Source organism: Dromiciops gliroides, chromosome 4, assembly GCF_019393635.1.
Source record: "Dromiciops gliroides isolate mDroGli1 chromosome 4, mDroGli1.pri, whole genome shotgun sequence".
Classification (NCBI taxonomy): Eukaryota; Metazoa; Chordata; class Mammalia; order Microbiotheria; family Microbiotheriidae; genus Dromiciops; species Dromiciops gliroides.
In genome coordinates this window covers 356,142,921-356,159,345 of record NC_057864.1, presented here as the reverse complement: position 1 = coordinate 356,159,345, position 16,425 = coordinate 356,142,921, and the positions used below count along the sequence as shown (strand labels likewise).

At 38.3% G+C, this 16,425-nt stretch overlaps 1 protein-coding gene across 2 annotated transcripts in view; it reads right to left on the bottom strand.

Moving 5' to 3' along the window:
* PKIB (cAMP-dependent protein kinase inhibitor beta) overlaps window positions 1-16,425 on the bottom strand; it is a 123,136-nt gene that overhangs the window by 20,220 nt on the left and 86,491 nt on the right. The gene's annotated exons all lie outside the window — the stretch shown is intronic.

Sequence of the window (16,425 nt, the reverse complement as noted above, 5' to 3'; positions counted from 1 at the left end):
ACATCAAGTTGCTTGCACAGGGGCCAGTTCCCTTTTTAATTAAAAAAGGGGGGGGTTTAGACAGATGTCAAATGACATTTGATGATGTGGGCAAGAAGGAGAAGTGGAAGTGATTTTTGCACAATTTGCTTACAACCTGGAATGTGGATAAGGCCTTCCTATCATCATGGTGACCCTAGGCCAATATACAAAATTACTGAGACTAGCTGTCCAAAATAAAACTTTTCAGGAGAGGTACTATAATGCCCTCTGGTCTAGGAACTAGAATGCGATGGTTATTATCCTGGTGCTGCTTCTTCCTAGCTTTGCTGTGTGACCTTGTGCAAGGAATAATTTCTGTGAACCTCTGTTTCCTCCTCTGTAAATCAAGCTAAAAATACCCACCTATCTTATAGGGTTGGTGTAAGGATTAAATGAAGAAAATGTGCATTATATCATTGATAAACTGTAAGATGATATACTAACAAAAGCTATCACTGTGATGAAATATGTGGAAAGACTACAGGATGAGGAAATAGGACACCAGGATTCAAATCTCAGCTCTGTCAGGAGCTAGTTATGTGACCTTGGAAATGTTGCATGACTTCTCAATGAAATAAAGAAGTTATACCAGACATTTTCTAAGGTCTGTTTTGTCCTAAAATTCATAATACTATGAATTGTACTACAGAAAGCCCAATCCATGATTCTCTATATCGATTTGTTGAATTCATGTTAAAAAATAATTTGGGAGGGGGCAGCTAGGTGGTGCAGTGGATAAAACACCAGCCCTGGATTCAAGAGGATCTGAGTTCAAATTCAGCCTCAGACACTTGATACTTACTAGTTGTGTGGCCCTGGGCGAGTCACTTAACCCTCATTGCCCCACAAAAAAAAAAGGGGGGGGGAGAAATTTGGGAGCTGGCCAGGTTGCAGAATCAAAAGAAATAAAATGTCCCAGCAGTTTATATAATACATAGAATGCCTGTCAATGTTTTAAAACCCTGATAATCTCACTGCTCAATGAATCTGGGAATCCTCACTTTCCAGACCAACTCCCTTTCTGGAAGACATCAATAAACATTAAACAATGAATAATCGCCACCTAGAAAGTCTGTCCCTGAAGACTTTGTGGTCACCAGCAATGAAGCTTACTGAGTTGATTAAAAAGAAGAGAAAAGATGCCACAGAGGGGGATGAACCATGGTAGATGTGTAGCTGGAAAAGAACTATAAGCATATATGAGTTGTTTCCTAACCTTGGCCACATACTCTTTGGGATCATATCTGTTGAAGCATATAAATGAAGGGGAAGGGGAAAAGAGAATAAGCATTTATATAGCACCTACTAAGTGCCGATCAGGGTGCTAAGCACTTAAAATTTATATATATATATATATATATGTGTGTGTGTGTGTGTGTGTGTGTGTGTATACATATGTATGTCAATATATACATATATGTGTATATTTATATTTATATATAAAATCTCATTTGATCCTTACCACAGCCCTGCAAGGAAGGTGCTGTTATTTTACAGTATATGTACTTTCCAGCAGCACAAGAGAGCAGGCGTTGCACAACAATAAGACCTCTGTCAGTCAACTATTGTTCGGTCAAGTCCAACTCTTTGTGACCCATCTGGGGCCTTCTTGGCATTTCTTTCTCCAGCTTATTATACAGATGAGGAAAATGAGGCAAACAGAGGTAAGTGACTTGCCCCAGGGTCACACAATTAATAAATGTATGAGATCAGATTTGAACTCAGGAAAAGGAGTCTTTCTCATTCCAGGCCCAGCACTCTATCCACCATGCTACTTATCTGGCCATAGTCAGTCAGCTATCATTTATTAAGTGCCTAATAGTGCAGCTAGGTAGTGCAGTGGATAGAGTTCCAGGCCTAAATTCAGGAAGATTCATCTTCCTGAGTTCAAATCTAGCCTCAGACACTTACTAGCTGTGTGACTCTAAATCTGTTTGCCTCAGTTCCTCATCTATAAAATGAGTTAGTGAAGGAAATGGCAAACCACTCCAGTATCTTTGCCAAGAAAACCCCAAATGGGCTCACGAAGTCAGACAAAACTGAACAACCAAAAAAGTTCCTAATGTGCCAGGCACTGAGCTAAATGCTAAGGCTATAAAGCAAAGCAAAAACAAAACAAAACAAAACAAAAAACAAAAACCAGTCCTAGCTCTCAAGGAGTTCACAGTTCTTTTCCCCTCTGTACTTTTTTTATCTCTATATCCCTGTGTAAGGTCCTTGAATGCCACATTTTTTTTATATTCATCCTTTTGCTTTTTGTATTAACCTAGTGGAAACTGAATCAGTTTGTAAAGTCAAAGATGGGTGCCAGATATTTATTGGCTCCTTGTTAGTTGCCCTGCTTCTCATGCCTAAAGAGAGGTGGAGTGGGGTTAAGACTGGCTCTCTGCCTTTGTCAAAAGTCCCAGATTCCAAAGAGGTGCCAAGCTGCCCTGCTTGTGAGGGTGACAGAACCCAGATGTCCCACATATTAACTAGGAGAAAGAAGCTATAGCTAGGAGACACTGATTTGCCAAGTCTGTGGGAGGCCTCTCAGAAGATCCATTGCTGATTCCCACCTCTCCTCCTGGACTAGGCCTCAAGACCCTGACACTGAAGGCTCCATAGCATTGGTAGCTCCAGCTTCTGACCCTGTTGATGACTGAGAGCTTGTTGTATTCTTCTTCCTCCAAGAGGTAGATAGATAAAAAGATAGATAGGTATAGATATATGAGACAACATTATGTATATGTCGACTCTTTACTCAAATAAGTCCCTTCCACATATTCTCTTCTCCCCATGGATTTAAGCAGTACCCATGGCTTGTAGTCCAGGGCATTGCAGAGTCTCCACAAGGTGGGAGCAAGGATTCACTCCTCTACATTGCTATTTGGTGCTGTATTGTTCTTTCCTTGACAACTCCCCTATGGTCACTGCAACCCATGCTTTCTTTCACTGCTTCACTGTTTCTGTTGATTCTTCCCTCTACTTTCAACAGGTACCACAGGTCCTGTTCTCACCAGTCCTATCATAAAATACCTAGATACATTTTGGGAACCTCTCATTTCTCTGGATTCTTGGCTCCCCCACCTTCTAGTGTCTGTCACTGTGTAAATACAACTGTTCTATGTTATACATTAAAAACCACAAAAACAGAACATTTAAAATAATATAAAATTAAACAATGATATATTAGATAATATTTGGTACTAGTCAATAGAGAAACATTGGAGTTTATTTCTGATTCCCCACAACTAAAAGCGATTCCCACCCCACCTTAATCAAAAATCTCTTTTGACCTCTCCTAAGTTACTTTTCTCACTTGAGTAAGTGGGTGGTGACACATCTGGTTCTATTTTGTCAAGGAGTTTCATCACAAAGGAGATAAAAGGTAGTAGCTTAGGGAAATTGGAGAATGGAAAAAAGGGGCTTTTTTAGTATTTTTTTTTAAGTGAGGCAATTGAAGTTAAGTGATTTACCCAAGGTCACATGGCTAGTGTCAAATGTCTGAGGCCGTATTTGAACTCAGGTACTTCTGAATCCAGGGCTGGTGCTCTATCCACTGTGCCACCTAGCTGCCATGGGGCTTTTTTAGTATAGAAGAAACCTGAGCACTTGTTTATAAAATGGAAAGGAGTCTATGAAAAAGAGACTGAAGATGTCTGAAAGACACAGGATGACAGAGCAAGTTCTTGGAGAAGGTGGGCAGAACTGAGATCAAGAACACAGGTGGAACAATAAGCCTTGGGAATAATCACTGACTTTTCTTCCTCTGAAACAGAAGAAAAGGAGAGGGGAATGGGTGATGATGCCAAGAAGTCCAGAGATGAAGAAGCAGAAAGTTGAGGGATGATCACGCTCAAAGTCATCCTTGGTTACTTCCTGATTTATGGCTATTCCAAACAACCAATACTGATAGACTTCAGAGCTTCAAACAGGTGAGATGGAGCCAGGGCTTTGTTAGGTTTTGATTTGCCCATTTAATAGTTTTAATTAAGAAATTGTCAGGAAATTCTCCCAAGTCAGGATGACTCATATGAAGCTTAATTTCAGATTTAATTATTAGGCTAAGTAACCTCAGAGGTGTTCCTTATTAGTATTTTTAGACTGAATGATATTAGGGAATCGTGTCTAACAGCTGTGTTTTTAAACTATTTCAGGTGAAGAAAGAGACAGCATATGCTAATTTAAATTGAATCTTGAATGAATATTAATCACTTGATTTCTGATAATATGCTGGCTCTTAATTCTTAAGATGATACATTTGAGGTTTATGGAAGGCATTCTATAAGAAGTCCATAAGAAATCTAAATACTAAAATAGCTTCACTGTGAACACTTTTGCTTCTTTCTAATATTTCTCAACTATTTCAGTTGGGAAGAATATCTTTCTTACTTCATCCAAACGTTGACCATTTTCTAAGTGCATTTTACTGTTTACAAGAAAATGATTCATCTGACTTTGGAACAATTGCCCTATCTTTTAATTAAAATGTCATAGAGTTGGAAAGAACTATGGATATGATTTAATTCAATACCCTTATTTTACATGTAACAATGCCAGCTTTGATAACCTGTAAAAACCCTGTTGCATATAGATGTGTACACTGAGCCCAGAGGAGTTAAGTAACTTGGCCAAAGTCACACTGAACATTAGTAGCCAAACTAGACCTACAGCACCCAATATCTGCCTTCTTGTCCAAGGTTCTTTATTCTCATTCCAGTATTTCTTTCAGTCCTTCAATCCTTCAATGCAAGCCATATAGAAAGTATTCAGAAACTTGATTACTTGATCCATGAATTCAAGAGGTAAGAGTAGTACAGTGAAAAAGATACTGGACCTCAGATCAGGAGACCTGAGTTTGAATCCTGGCTCTGGTTCTCTACTTTTATGGACCTTTTAAGAAATTAGGACAATATAAACTTTTGACCTATCTCTCTTCTTTATGACTCTTCAAAGATCATTCTAAAACATTCAGTAAGTCAGGAGTTCTTAGAGAAAGAGAGACAGAGAGAGACAGAGAGAGAGACAGAGAGAGATGGATGGATGGATTTGTTGGCAATCTGACAAAGCCCATGGAACCCTTCTCTGAATAATGCTTTTATTGGGTTTTGGTTTTTTTGCAGGGCAATGAGGGTTAAGTGACTTGTCCAGGGTCACACAGCTAGTAAATGTCAAGTGTCTTGAGTCTGGTTTTGAACTCAGGTCCTCCTGAATCCAGGGACAATGCTTTATACACTGTACCACCTAGCTGCCCCCTGAATAATGCTTTAAAAATTTTTATCATTGAAAGAAATGTTAAATTTCAGTTAGGTGGTAATGAAAATGAAGATGTCTTTTATTTTCCCATATTAAGTTCACAGTTCTGAAATCATCTATGGATCCCAGGTTAAGAATCTTTCTTGTAAGTGATCACATCTGCAAATTCTTTTAAAACCCTGGCACATTATTCATCTGATGCTGGACTCAGACACATTTAAAACAATAAATTGGCACTATTCTCTTATCTTGGAGGAGGCAGTATCTGTTATATCACAGAATCACAAAACTTCTACATTTAAAGAGATCTTTTATCCATTTAAAATTCCATTTACAACATACCTAAGAGGTGGTCTTATACAATTAGCATAAAGAGTTCCTATGAGGGGGACTTCACTAACTTCCAAGGGAGTCAATTTGATTTTTTGTCCAGCTCTATTTCTTAGGAAGCTTTTCTTGGTTTTTTGTTTTGGTTTGTTTTGGTTTTGTTTTGTTTTGGGTTTCTTTTGGTTTCTTTTGCAGGGCAATGAGGGTTAAGTGACTTGCCCAGGGTCACACAGCTAGTAAGTGTCAAGTGTCTGAGGCCAGATTTGAACTCAGGTCTTCCTGAATCCAGGGTCAGTGCTCTATCCACTGTACCACCTAGCTGCCCCCAGGAAGCTTTTCTTGATATTAAAACAAAATTAGTCTTTGAAACTTTTATCTAGTGCTGCTAGTTCTGCTCTTTGGGTCCAATCATAGCTAATTTAAAAGTTCAGAGATCCCCTTTGAAGTGCTTCCAAGTGCTTCTTTGAAGCTCTATATAAATGTTATTATTATCTTCAGCAACAATAGCAGCAACACCATCACCATTATCATCATCACAAAGGAAAACAAATATATTGAAATAGAGTTATCAAAATATTTTTTCAAAAACATTTTTTAGCAAATAAAGTTCAGGAACCCCATGTTAAGATCCCTAAATAGCATTTTCCTGATCTTCCAGTTCATTTTTAAATGATAAGTAGATTTGTAATCTCATCAGTCTTATCAGTGAGGATCTTCTCTCCTGTGACCCAGACAGCACACTATATATACTTGCCCATTCTATGTGGCTCTTGTCCATCCATTTTCACCCACAGGTTTTATGCAGGAGGTCTAACATGCTAAGGACTTTCCTCACTTTCTATTGATACTGTGAGATGATATGGTGAGATCATCAACGAAGAACATTTGTTCATGCCTCAGTCAAGCAGGCAACAAACACTTTTTAAGAATATGCTTTGTGGGGCAGCTAGGTGGCACAGTGTATCGAACACTGGCCCTGGATTCAGGAGTACCTGAGTTCAAATGCGGCCTCAGACACTTGACACTTACTAGCTGTGTGACCTTAGGAAAGTCACTTAACCCCCATTGCCCCACAGAAAAAAAAAAAAAGAATATGCTTTGTGCCAGTCGCTGGGCTAAACATTGGGTATGCAAAGAAAGGCAGAAATAGAAACCTGAATTCTAGTGGAGACAATATATAAACTATGTGCATTCAAGATATATATGTAGAGAGAGTAAATGGAAGGTAATCTCAAAGGGAAGGAACTAGCACTGGTGGGAGGATTGAGGGGGAAATAAAAAGACTAGGAAAGGAAGGCCTCTGGTAGAAAGTAGAGCTGAATCTTAATGGAAGCCACATAAGCAAATAGGTTGCAGTGAAGAAGGAGAACTTCCTAGGCATGTGGGACAAACATTGAAAAAGCATGGAACCGGGGGCAGGTAGGTGGCACAGTGGATAGAGCACTGGCCCTGGATTCAGGAGGGCCTGAGTTCAAATCCGGCCTCATACACTTGACATTTACTAGCTGTGTGACCCTGGGCAAGTTGCTTAACCCTCATTGTCTCAAAATAAAACAATAAAAAAGCATGGAACCAGGCAATAGGGTGTCAGGTGTAAGGAATAGAAAGAAGGCCAACTAGTCTTACTAGATTCTGAAGCATGTAGAAGGCAGTAAGGTATAAAAAGAAAGGAAAGAAATGAGGAGGAAAGGTTGCAACAGGATTTAAGTGCCAAACTGAACAGTTTACATTTGATCTTGAAGGTAATAAAGAGCCAATGGAATTCGAGTAATCACAATTACAAAGTCAGAGTGTACTTTAGAAAGATCACTTTGATAGCAGCGAATGGAATGGAGTGGAGAGACATATGAAGCAGAGAGAGCAAACTATTGCAACAGTTCAATAATGAGGTATTAAAGGCCTGTAACTGAATGGCAATAGTGTCAGAGGAGAGAAGGGGATGAGAGATGCTATCATGCTGGAATCAGCAGAACTTGACAATCAATTGGATATGTGGAGGTGGGGAGAGAGTATGAGGAGTAAAGAATGATAGCAAGGTTGTGATCCTGGGTCACTGGGAAGATGGTGGTGCCCTTGAGAGAAATCAAGAAATGAGGAAGAGGGAAAGGTTAGGGTAGGGGGAAGATAGTGAATTCTGTTTTGAACATGTTGATTTTGAAATGCTTATGGGGAATTCAATTCAGGCTATCCAAAAAGACAGTTGATGATGGAAGACTAACTAAGAGACAATTTAGGACTGATATATAGATCTGAAAATCATCTGCAAAGATCATTGAATCTATGGGAGCAGATGAGATCTGCTACTGAGGGCCCAGGAAAGACTTGGGAATATTTGTGGTTAGTAGGCATGATTTGGATGAAGATCCAGCAAAAGAGACTGAGAAAGAGTGATCAGACAGGTAGGTGGAGAATCAGGAGAGATTTAGCCTAATGCTGTAGTCTGTCAGAACCTTTTTGGATTCTAGTCCTGTCATCCATCCAGCTTCATTGATTAGCAGATTTGATAAATATGCTATTTAGTTGTTGTTGTCGTTCGGTCATTTCAGTCGTATTCAACTCTTAATGAAGAGTTGGCAAAGATACTGGAGTGATTTGACATTTCTTTCTCTAGCTCATTTTATAGATGGGGAAACTGAGGCAAACAGTTAAGCCACTTGCTCAGGGTCACACAGCTAGCAAATGTCTGAGGCCGGATCTAAACTCACTAAGATGAGTCTTTTGTACTCCAGGCCTGGCATATCCATTGAACCACCTACCTGCCCCTGCTATTTATGCCTTTACCCAAATCCTTAATATGTTAAATAACAGTGACAAGATTCAAGGTAAAGACCATCTCTGTATATTGATGAAGTGAATTGGAGGACTGGTCTATAGGAATTAAGTAGATTGAGGAACTGAGAAGTTCCATAAGGGAGAATTAATATGTATGTTGAAGTCTTCTGATATGAGGGCAGGACTTGGTAAGGAAAGACTATGAACCAGGCACTGAATTCATTGAGGAAGAGAGAATGTCCTGGAGGTTAATAAATAATGGCCAGCAAGACATGGATTGGTTGATAAATTTGAATAGTTTGAACAGCATGAACCTCAAAGGAGAAGAGGTTGTTGAGTGATGGTGGTAACAGGAGGCAATAGGGAAGTGGCAATAGGGAGCAAGTAGGATTCCAATTCCCTCACCTAAACTAAATTTGTGGGACATGAATGAAAGAAAGTACAATCAGTACTGGAAAAGGTGGCCACAGATTCCTTCAGCAGGAGAGAGCTGGTTCACAATGAGAGAAAAATGAAGGAAGGCATAAGAGAGGAAAAGACTGTCTGTCACCTGCTCTCACAACCTGACCAGGCCATGTTCCATTTTCTTTTTGTTTGGTTGGTTGGTTTGGGTTTTTGGTGGGGCAATGGGGGTTAAGTGACTTGCCCAGGGTCACACAGCTAGTGTCAAGTGTCTGAGGCCGGATTTGAACTCAGGCACTCCTGAATCAAGGGCCAGTGCTCTATCCACTGCACCACCTAGCTGCCCCCATGCTCCATTTTCTACCAATTCTTTGACAACACCCTTTACCTGAGTCCTCTTTTATAGTTCATTATTTGTTATGTGTTGCCTGCCTGCTCTCCATTTTCCTGATTGAAATTCATTTTTAATTCTTCAGAGAAAATAGTTTTTTATATTCATTCACAAACAACATGTTGCTGTTTGTCCTTCATTCTCAAAAAGTACTATGACATCGGGGTGATGCCATGACTTGCACAGAATTGAATTTAAGTGAGGAAAGGCTGTGCAAAGTCACCAACCTCACTCTCTCCTTCAGAATCATCTGGGTCCAGTGGACTGGAGATACATCAGGATGACTGGAGATGGCCCTGGATGTTTAAAGCAACTGGGTATTAAGTGACTTGCCCAGGGTCAGACAGCTAGTAAGTGTCTGAGGTGAGATTTGAACTGAGGTCCTCTTGACTCCAGGGCTAGAGCTCTATTAACTGTTCTACCTAGCCCGCCCTCACAGACATATAGCAGTGCTGGTAGAATACTAAAATTAAAAAGATGAGTCCTTGTTTCAGGAAGATTCCAAGGGTGTATACACATACACTAATGGACAAGCTTTCTTAATTGTCTAACTACATATGCTATAGCATGACGGTGGCCATGGAAGTTGGAATCCGCTAAGGAGTGTGTAACAACTCACCTGCCGACTTTTTCCCCAGTTTATACATCACTGGTGGGAGCCGATACTTCTGTTGCCTCCTATATACAGGAATTACAGGAGCTGTGGTCCAGGCTGGTCCGTTAGATTTTTCTTTGCATGATTTAAATCCAGGAGACAAAATATATGTAAAGAATTTTCAGAGAACCAGTGGAACACAGCCTGCTTGGGAGGAACCTTTTCAGGTATTATTGACAACTCCTACTGCCATTAAAATTGGTGAAAAAGACTCTTGGATTCATTGTTCTCATGTAAAGCCTGCACCATTCATAGGTAAAGAGATTTCAGATAAAACTCAAGTAGACACTAAAGAGCAAAAGAAGATTATGTAATAATGTCTAATATTATCAATCATTTACATTCATTTATCATTTACATGTCATTGTGACTATGTATACTGTGGTTTGGAATTATTGTATATATTACAAGTTCATCATCAGTTATGCAGCATAACATGCATTTTTACCATCATACTGTCTTTGGTGAAATTAATATGAGATTTATGAATTATGGAAACTTATCATCTCAGAGACTAACTACTCTTACAATGAGTTTGATATAGGCCCTGTAGAGAATATATGTACAACAGGAGGAGAGACAGGTACATGTAAGTCTATGGTTTGCTTATGATGGCAACTATATAGACCACAATTGCTGGACACAGTCCAGTTTCTTCCTCTCTCCCTTCTAAAAGTTTTCTTTTTCTTTCACTAAGTCTGATGTCATGGTCAGAACCCATCCACCTGTGGCCTAGCACAATTACTGGATGTCTTGAAACCATGAGATGTGGTATGATAACCTTTCCATAACATTTTCAGGTGTCATGAATACATTACTAAATTTGGCTTTGATCCAGACACATGGTGGTAAGAAGTGTTATAGATTGCATAACTACCTCAACCCTCTATTATATAAAGGAGGGAATGAAATGGAATGTATTAAATTTGATCAGTGACAATGCTATGCTAAGGTTTAGTAAAAAATCCAGCAATTCAAACAGTTAAGAAAGAAGAATCCAGCTTTCCAGACCAGAATCCAGCTTCCTCCTGATGACATCTTACCACTCCAAGAAGATAAGAGAACTGAGAAAAGACTTCCAAAGATTTATTTTTTTTTTTACTGTTTCATCAAGGAACACCTGTTCCTAGAAGAAACAAAGGGGTGGAATGTGATGAAATAAAGCGGGACGGTGGCCATGGAAGTCGGAATCCACTAAGGAGTGTGTAACAACTCACCTGGCGACTTTTTCCCCAGTTTATACATCACTGGTGGGAGGTGATACTTCTGTTGCCTCCTATATACAGGAATTATGCCCAAAGACTGGTACTGAAGCCAGTACCACAAAGTGGCGACCACAATTAAGATTTTAAACATCACACTATAATATAGACAAAAGTTATTTTTCATTCGTTTAGCTGTTTCCATATAGATAAGAATACTCTTTTAAGTGGCTATCAGTCTCATCTAGGGGGCTTTGTACTGTTCTGGGGCTTGATGAAACCAACACAATGTCACTACCAAATAAGATCATCTCTCTATATGACTTTGCTATTTTTTTTTTTTTTTGCAGGGCAATGAGGGTTAAGTGACTTGCCAGAGTCACACAGCTAGTAAGTGTCAAGTGTCTGAGGCCAGATTTGAACTCAGGTCCTCCTGAATCCAGGGCCGGTGCTTTATCCACTGTGCCACCTAGCTGCCCTCTGACCTTGCCATTTTTAAGGAGTCCCTCTTTGAGTTGGACTCTGAGCTGTCTCTCCATGACAATGGCAAACATCCTAGGTGAGATGTCACTTTTTTATTTCTAACTTTATCTTAATGGTGAGAGGTTTTTTTCAAACAAGGTTATCTCTAGTCATATCTTTTGAGAAATCTTGTATAATTTTAATGTATGTGCAAGGGATACCTTTGTAGAAGAGCCCTGAAGGCAGTGTTTTGCTCCACTCAAGGGTTTTTTTTATAGTGAAATAAGCACAGAGGGATCTTGTATCCTCTATTATCTTTCAATTCTTACTGTAATGGTAAGGATGTTATTTATCGTAGATTAGCACTTAAAATTTGCACTTATATATTAGCATCTGTTCTGTACTAATACTTTCTTTTTTCTTTTTTTTTTGTTTTGATTTGTTGTTATTTGTGGGGCAGTGATGGTTGTGACTTGCCCAGGGTCACACAGCTAGTAAGTGTCAAGTGTCTGAGGCCAGATTTTAACTCAAGTCCTCTTGAATCCAGGGCCAGGGCTTTATCCACTGTGCTACCTAGCTGCCCCTCTGTGCTAATACTTTCATCAAAGATGTTCTCAAGGCATATACAGATGACTATATATGAAAACAGGCATGCAAATCAGTAGATGTTGATGCTCTCTTGGCCACTTTTCTAGAAATTATTAATAAAATTTAGTTTTTCCTCCCATGCTTTTAGTATCTTTCCATCCTTCAGATACCTGCAGAATTGATCCATCAATGTACTTACAATTCTGTCATGTCCAGCACAGATCCCTTCTATTTGGTTCATTTGGTTTCATCTAGCTGCTCTTTAGAGCCATTTCTACATTTTCTATAATAGAGGTTATTAACTTGAGGTTTATGTACCCCAAGGAGATTCATTAACTTGTTGGGGTAAAAGACACCTTCATTTTTACTAATTTCGAATTGAAATTTAGCATTTCCTTCAATTATGAATGCAAGCAACAAAATATTCTGAGAAGGGGTACCTGGGTTCACCAGACTTCCAAAGGGGTCCATGACAGAAAAAAGTTAAGAATGCATGTTTCATAAGTATATATAGGACTGGGTTGAGTCCATACATGCTTCTGTGGTAATGAAAAAAATTATTGTTAAAATCTTTGCAGGTCTTCTCTATCTTTAATCTATTTGCTATCCTCCTAAGTAGTTTCATTTCAAAATACTTGTGAGATGATTTAGCTAATTGGGTTTCTCTTGGATGAGCTTTCTTTTTTCTTTTTCATAAAAAATATTCTATTTTTCCCAATTATGTGCAATTTTTACTATTCATTTTTTAAATTTTGAGTTCCAAATTCTCTCCCTCCCTTCTCCCCTTGAAAAGGCAATTTGATATATACATGTGAAGTCATGCAAAATATTGTTCCAAATTAGTTATATTACAAAAAATAAAAAGATAAAAAGAAAGAAAGAAAAATTTTTAAAAGTATGCTTTAGTCTGCACTTGAGTTCATCATATCTTTTTCTTTCTCTCTGGAGGTAGATAGCATTTTTCATCAGGGGTCCTTTAGAATTGGATCACTGTACTGATCAGAGTAGTTAAGTCTTTTGCAGTTGATCATCCTTATGGTATTGCTGTTACCATATACAACTGTGTTCTCCTTGTTCTACTCACTTGACTTTGCATCAATTCATATTAGTCTTCCCAGAATTTTCTGAGAGAATCCTGCTCATCATTTCTTTTTCTTTTTTCTTTTTCTTTTTTTCTGTTTCTTTTTTTTTTTTTGCAGGTTAATGAGGATTAAGTGACTTGCCCAGGGTCATACAACTAGTAAGTGTCAGGTGTCTGAAGTCACATTTGAACTCAGGTCCTACTGAATCCAGGGCTGGTGCTTTATCCATACACCACCTAGCTGCCCCCTCATCTTTTCTTATAGCATAACAGTATTCCTTTGCAATCATATACCACAACTTGTTCAGCCATTACCCAATTGATAGGCATCAACCCTCCCCCCCAATTTCCAATTCCTTGCCACCACAGAAAGAGCTGCCATAGATGTTTTTATACATATAGGTCCTTTTCCCTTTTCTTTGATCTCTCTGAGATCCATACCTAGTAATGATGGTGGTTGTTGTTCATCCTTCATTTTTTTTTCATCCTTAATTTTTGAAGATGGCTAATGAGACCAATATGAGTTCAGAAATCTCTACCACAGTTCAGGCCCCTTTTCTGGCCACTTCACATCAGGAGGTGAGCAGCATGGTCCTTAAAAGGGCTGTTCTGACACCTAGGGGCTGCCAAATCCCACTGCTTCAGTATGGTGAGAAGATGATCCAGTGCCCTGGGCTGCCTGTTTGCAGAGTTGTGGCTATAGCTCCCAGTGTATCCACACCTGCTGCTTCATCACTCACCTGTCTGTCTCCACAGAATTTCAAGGTGGGTAAAATAGTGGATGATTTGTGATGTCTTGACTTGTGCATGAGTTGGAGTTAAGTGAGGCAAAGTTGTTCTGTCATCAGCCTCCCTCTCTCACACTAACTTAAATCCTAGTAGTGGTATTGCTGGGTCAAAGTACCAAGCTTTATTTAAATTAGTTTTACTCCTCACTACTTGTCTCTCTGTTTTGTGAAATATCACTGCTCATAATCTTCCAACATATTTCTTCCTAAGATTTTACAAACAAGTTTATATTTTAAACTGGTGTCACTCTTGGCTGCTATCTCTCAACTTGGCAAGTAAGTTAAATGTTTGCTAACTAAGGAAATTTTTAGGATCTTTTGGTCTCCTTGTTATGGCAACTTATTTACATTATTTTGCCTTGTTTGAAATTATTATATTTGATGTCTATGTTCTTTTTCCATCCCAATCCCATTTTTATTATTTAAACAGGTCACGTTGTAATCATTTTAAATGTATATCCTATCTTTTTTTCTCATTTAAAATTTTTTTCATGTAATTTTTGTACTAACCTTAATTTTTCTTCTAACAAGTAAATGCTCTGACTCTAATACAAACAATTGATTCAGTAATAACTCTCAGGTCAGTAATGAGTTGTTTTGTATCTGTTGAGATATAATCAATTTCATTTTTGTGATGATATTTAGTACTAATTATCTCTAGAACCTTCCAGGTTTTGTTTTCCTCAAAGAAAATATTCAGGATGTATAGGTGTGAAGCTTCTGTCTATGCATCTTTGGTCTCTCTACTTTCTTATTCCTGATCCACATATTTTCCAACATATTTTTTGCCATCCTCACCTATCCCTACCCTTGAACTGAAGTCACCAAATAATAAAAGATGCCAGTTAGATTGAATTTTTCAAGGTCACCTAGCCTTTTTTTTATATACTAACCTCTTATTTATTTTAGGAATCAACTGTTAACTATTTTCATTCTCTCCTTTCTAATGAAAAGGTCATTTACCTAGACAGAGAAAAGAGCTCTGCTTTCTTTCACTTGTCATTTATCATCATTTCATCAAGTCCAGTCAATGTCCTCATCCTTTCTTTGTTTCTCCTTTCCCTCTATATAGCTCAGATAAAGGGGGAAGGGCTGCTGCCTTTGGTTTTCCTTGCTGTCCTCAGCTCATTCTGCCCTTGAGCATTACTAATGCTATTCTTACAGGATCTTGCCACTCTCTTGCATTCACCCGGCTACTTGTCTCTGCTTCCATTTACTCTACTTCTAAAAATCTAAGCTGCTTGGGGAGTTCTGTATGCATCCAAATCAGTTTCTTTGTCTTCTTTTCATCAGAATTATTTCCTTTTATATATTCAGGATATTCATTGTTGAGAGTTCCAGAACTTATAGTACACAGAATCCTACTTACCTTAGGTTTAATCTCAGAGTAAAAATGACCAGGAGTATGAATTGAACTAAATAAACTCTGGGGTTCCTTCCAACTAAGATTCTGTCAGTTCTCTGGGTATGCCATCTATGATCTGGTATGTTTTATTAATATTCATAATAATCACATTACAATTTGCATGAATAATCTACATGGAGGTAACCTAGGGCTGAATGCATGTGATTCCAAAATTTCAGAACATTAATCCATTAAATAGTTTTAACCAGTCCCCTATGAAGTAGATAGATATACGTGACAAGTCAGGAGTTCATGATAAAATTCTTAGTTGTCCATTTGATACTAGATTAAGATTCAGCGACCTTCACCAGGTTGGATCAGCTGTATATACTGTGGATACCTAGGTTAATGTGTCCTCTTAGCTTAGTAACTGCTGAATGATGAGACCCACTTCTCTTTCCATCTGTTGTAGCTGTGACCTCTTCCAATTTTTTTATGAGCTCTGGGTATTTTCTTTTTTTAGCTTTGTCGGCATAATCATATTACATTCTGACACCAGACAGTGTGAATTAATTCCTCTTCTTTCTTATGCACAACTCCACACAGATGGACCCAGATTTTTCTTTTTATAAGGTTATTAAACTGGAGAATAAAAAGAAAGAAAAATGCCTCCCTAAGGGACAAAGTGTGCTTTACTTCTGTCTAAAACAGATAAGACTAGGTTTAGAGTAGATTACTTCTTTACAAAGATTGGTTATTTTTTTAACTGTCTCTTAAAAAGGAAAATGTTTCCTATAAATCTTTTAGTTAATTTATGATTTATGCTCCACAGATTTGCAAAAGAGAATTCCCAGTTCCTTTAGGATAAAGGATCAGGCTATATAAATCAATAACCAAACTACTAAATAACCAGACAACATATTGGAATTATTTTTCTCTTATTAAATTCCACAGATACAGACATATGACATTTCCCATCCTGGGCTTCAAACCCAATTCCATTCATCAAACATTTATTAAGAACCTTCTACATTTAGGAAAATCCATAACTCCTTCAACCTTACCTAGTTCTCCTGACTGAATTTTCAAAGCATAATGACTAAGTATTTTACTTATATTTTTCTTTTATAACATAGACATTATTGTATTGTTC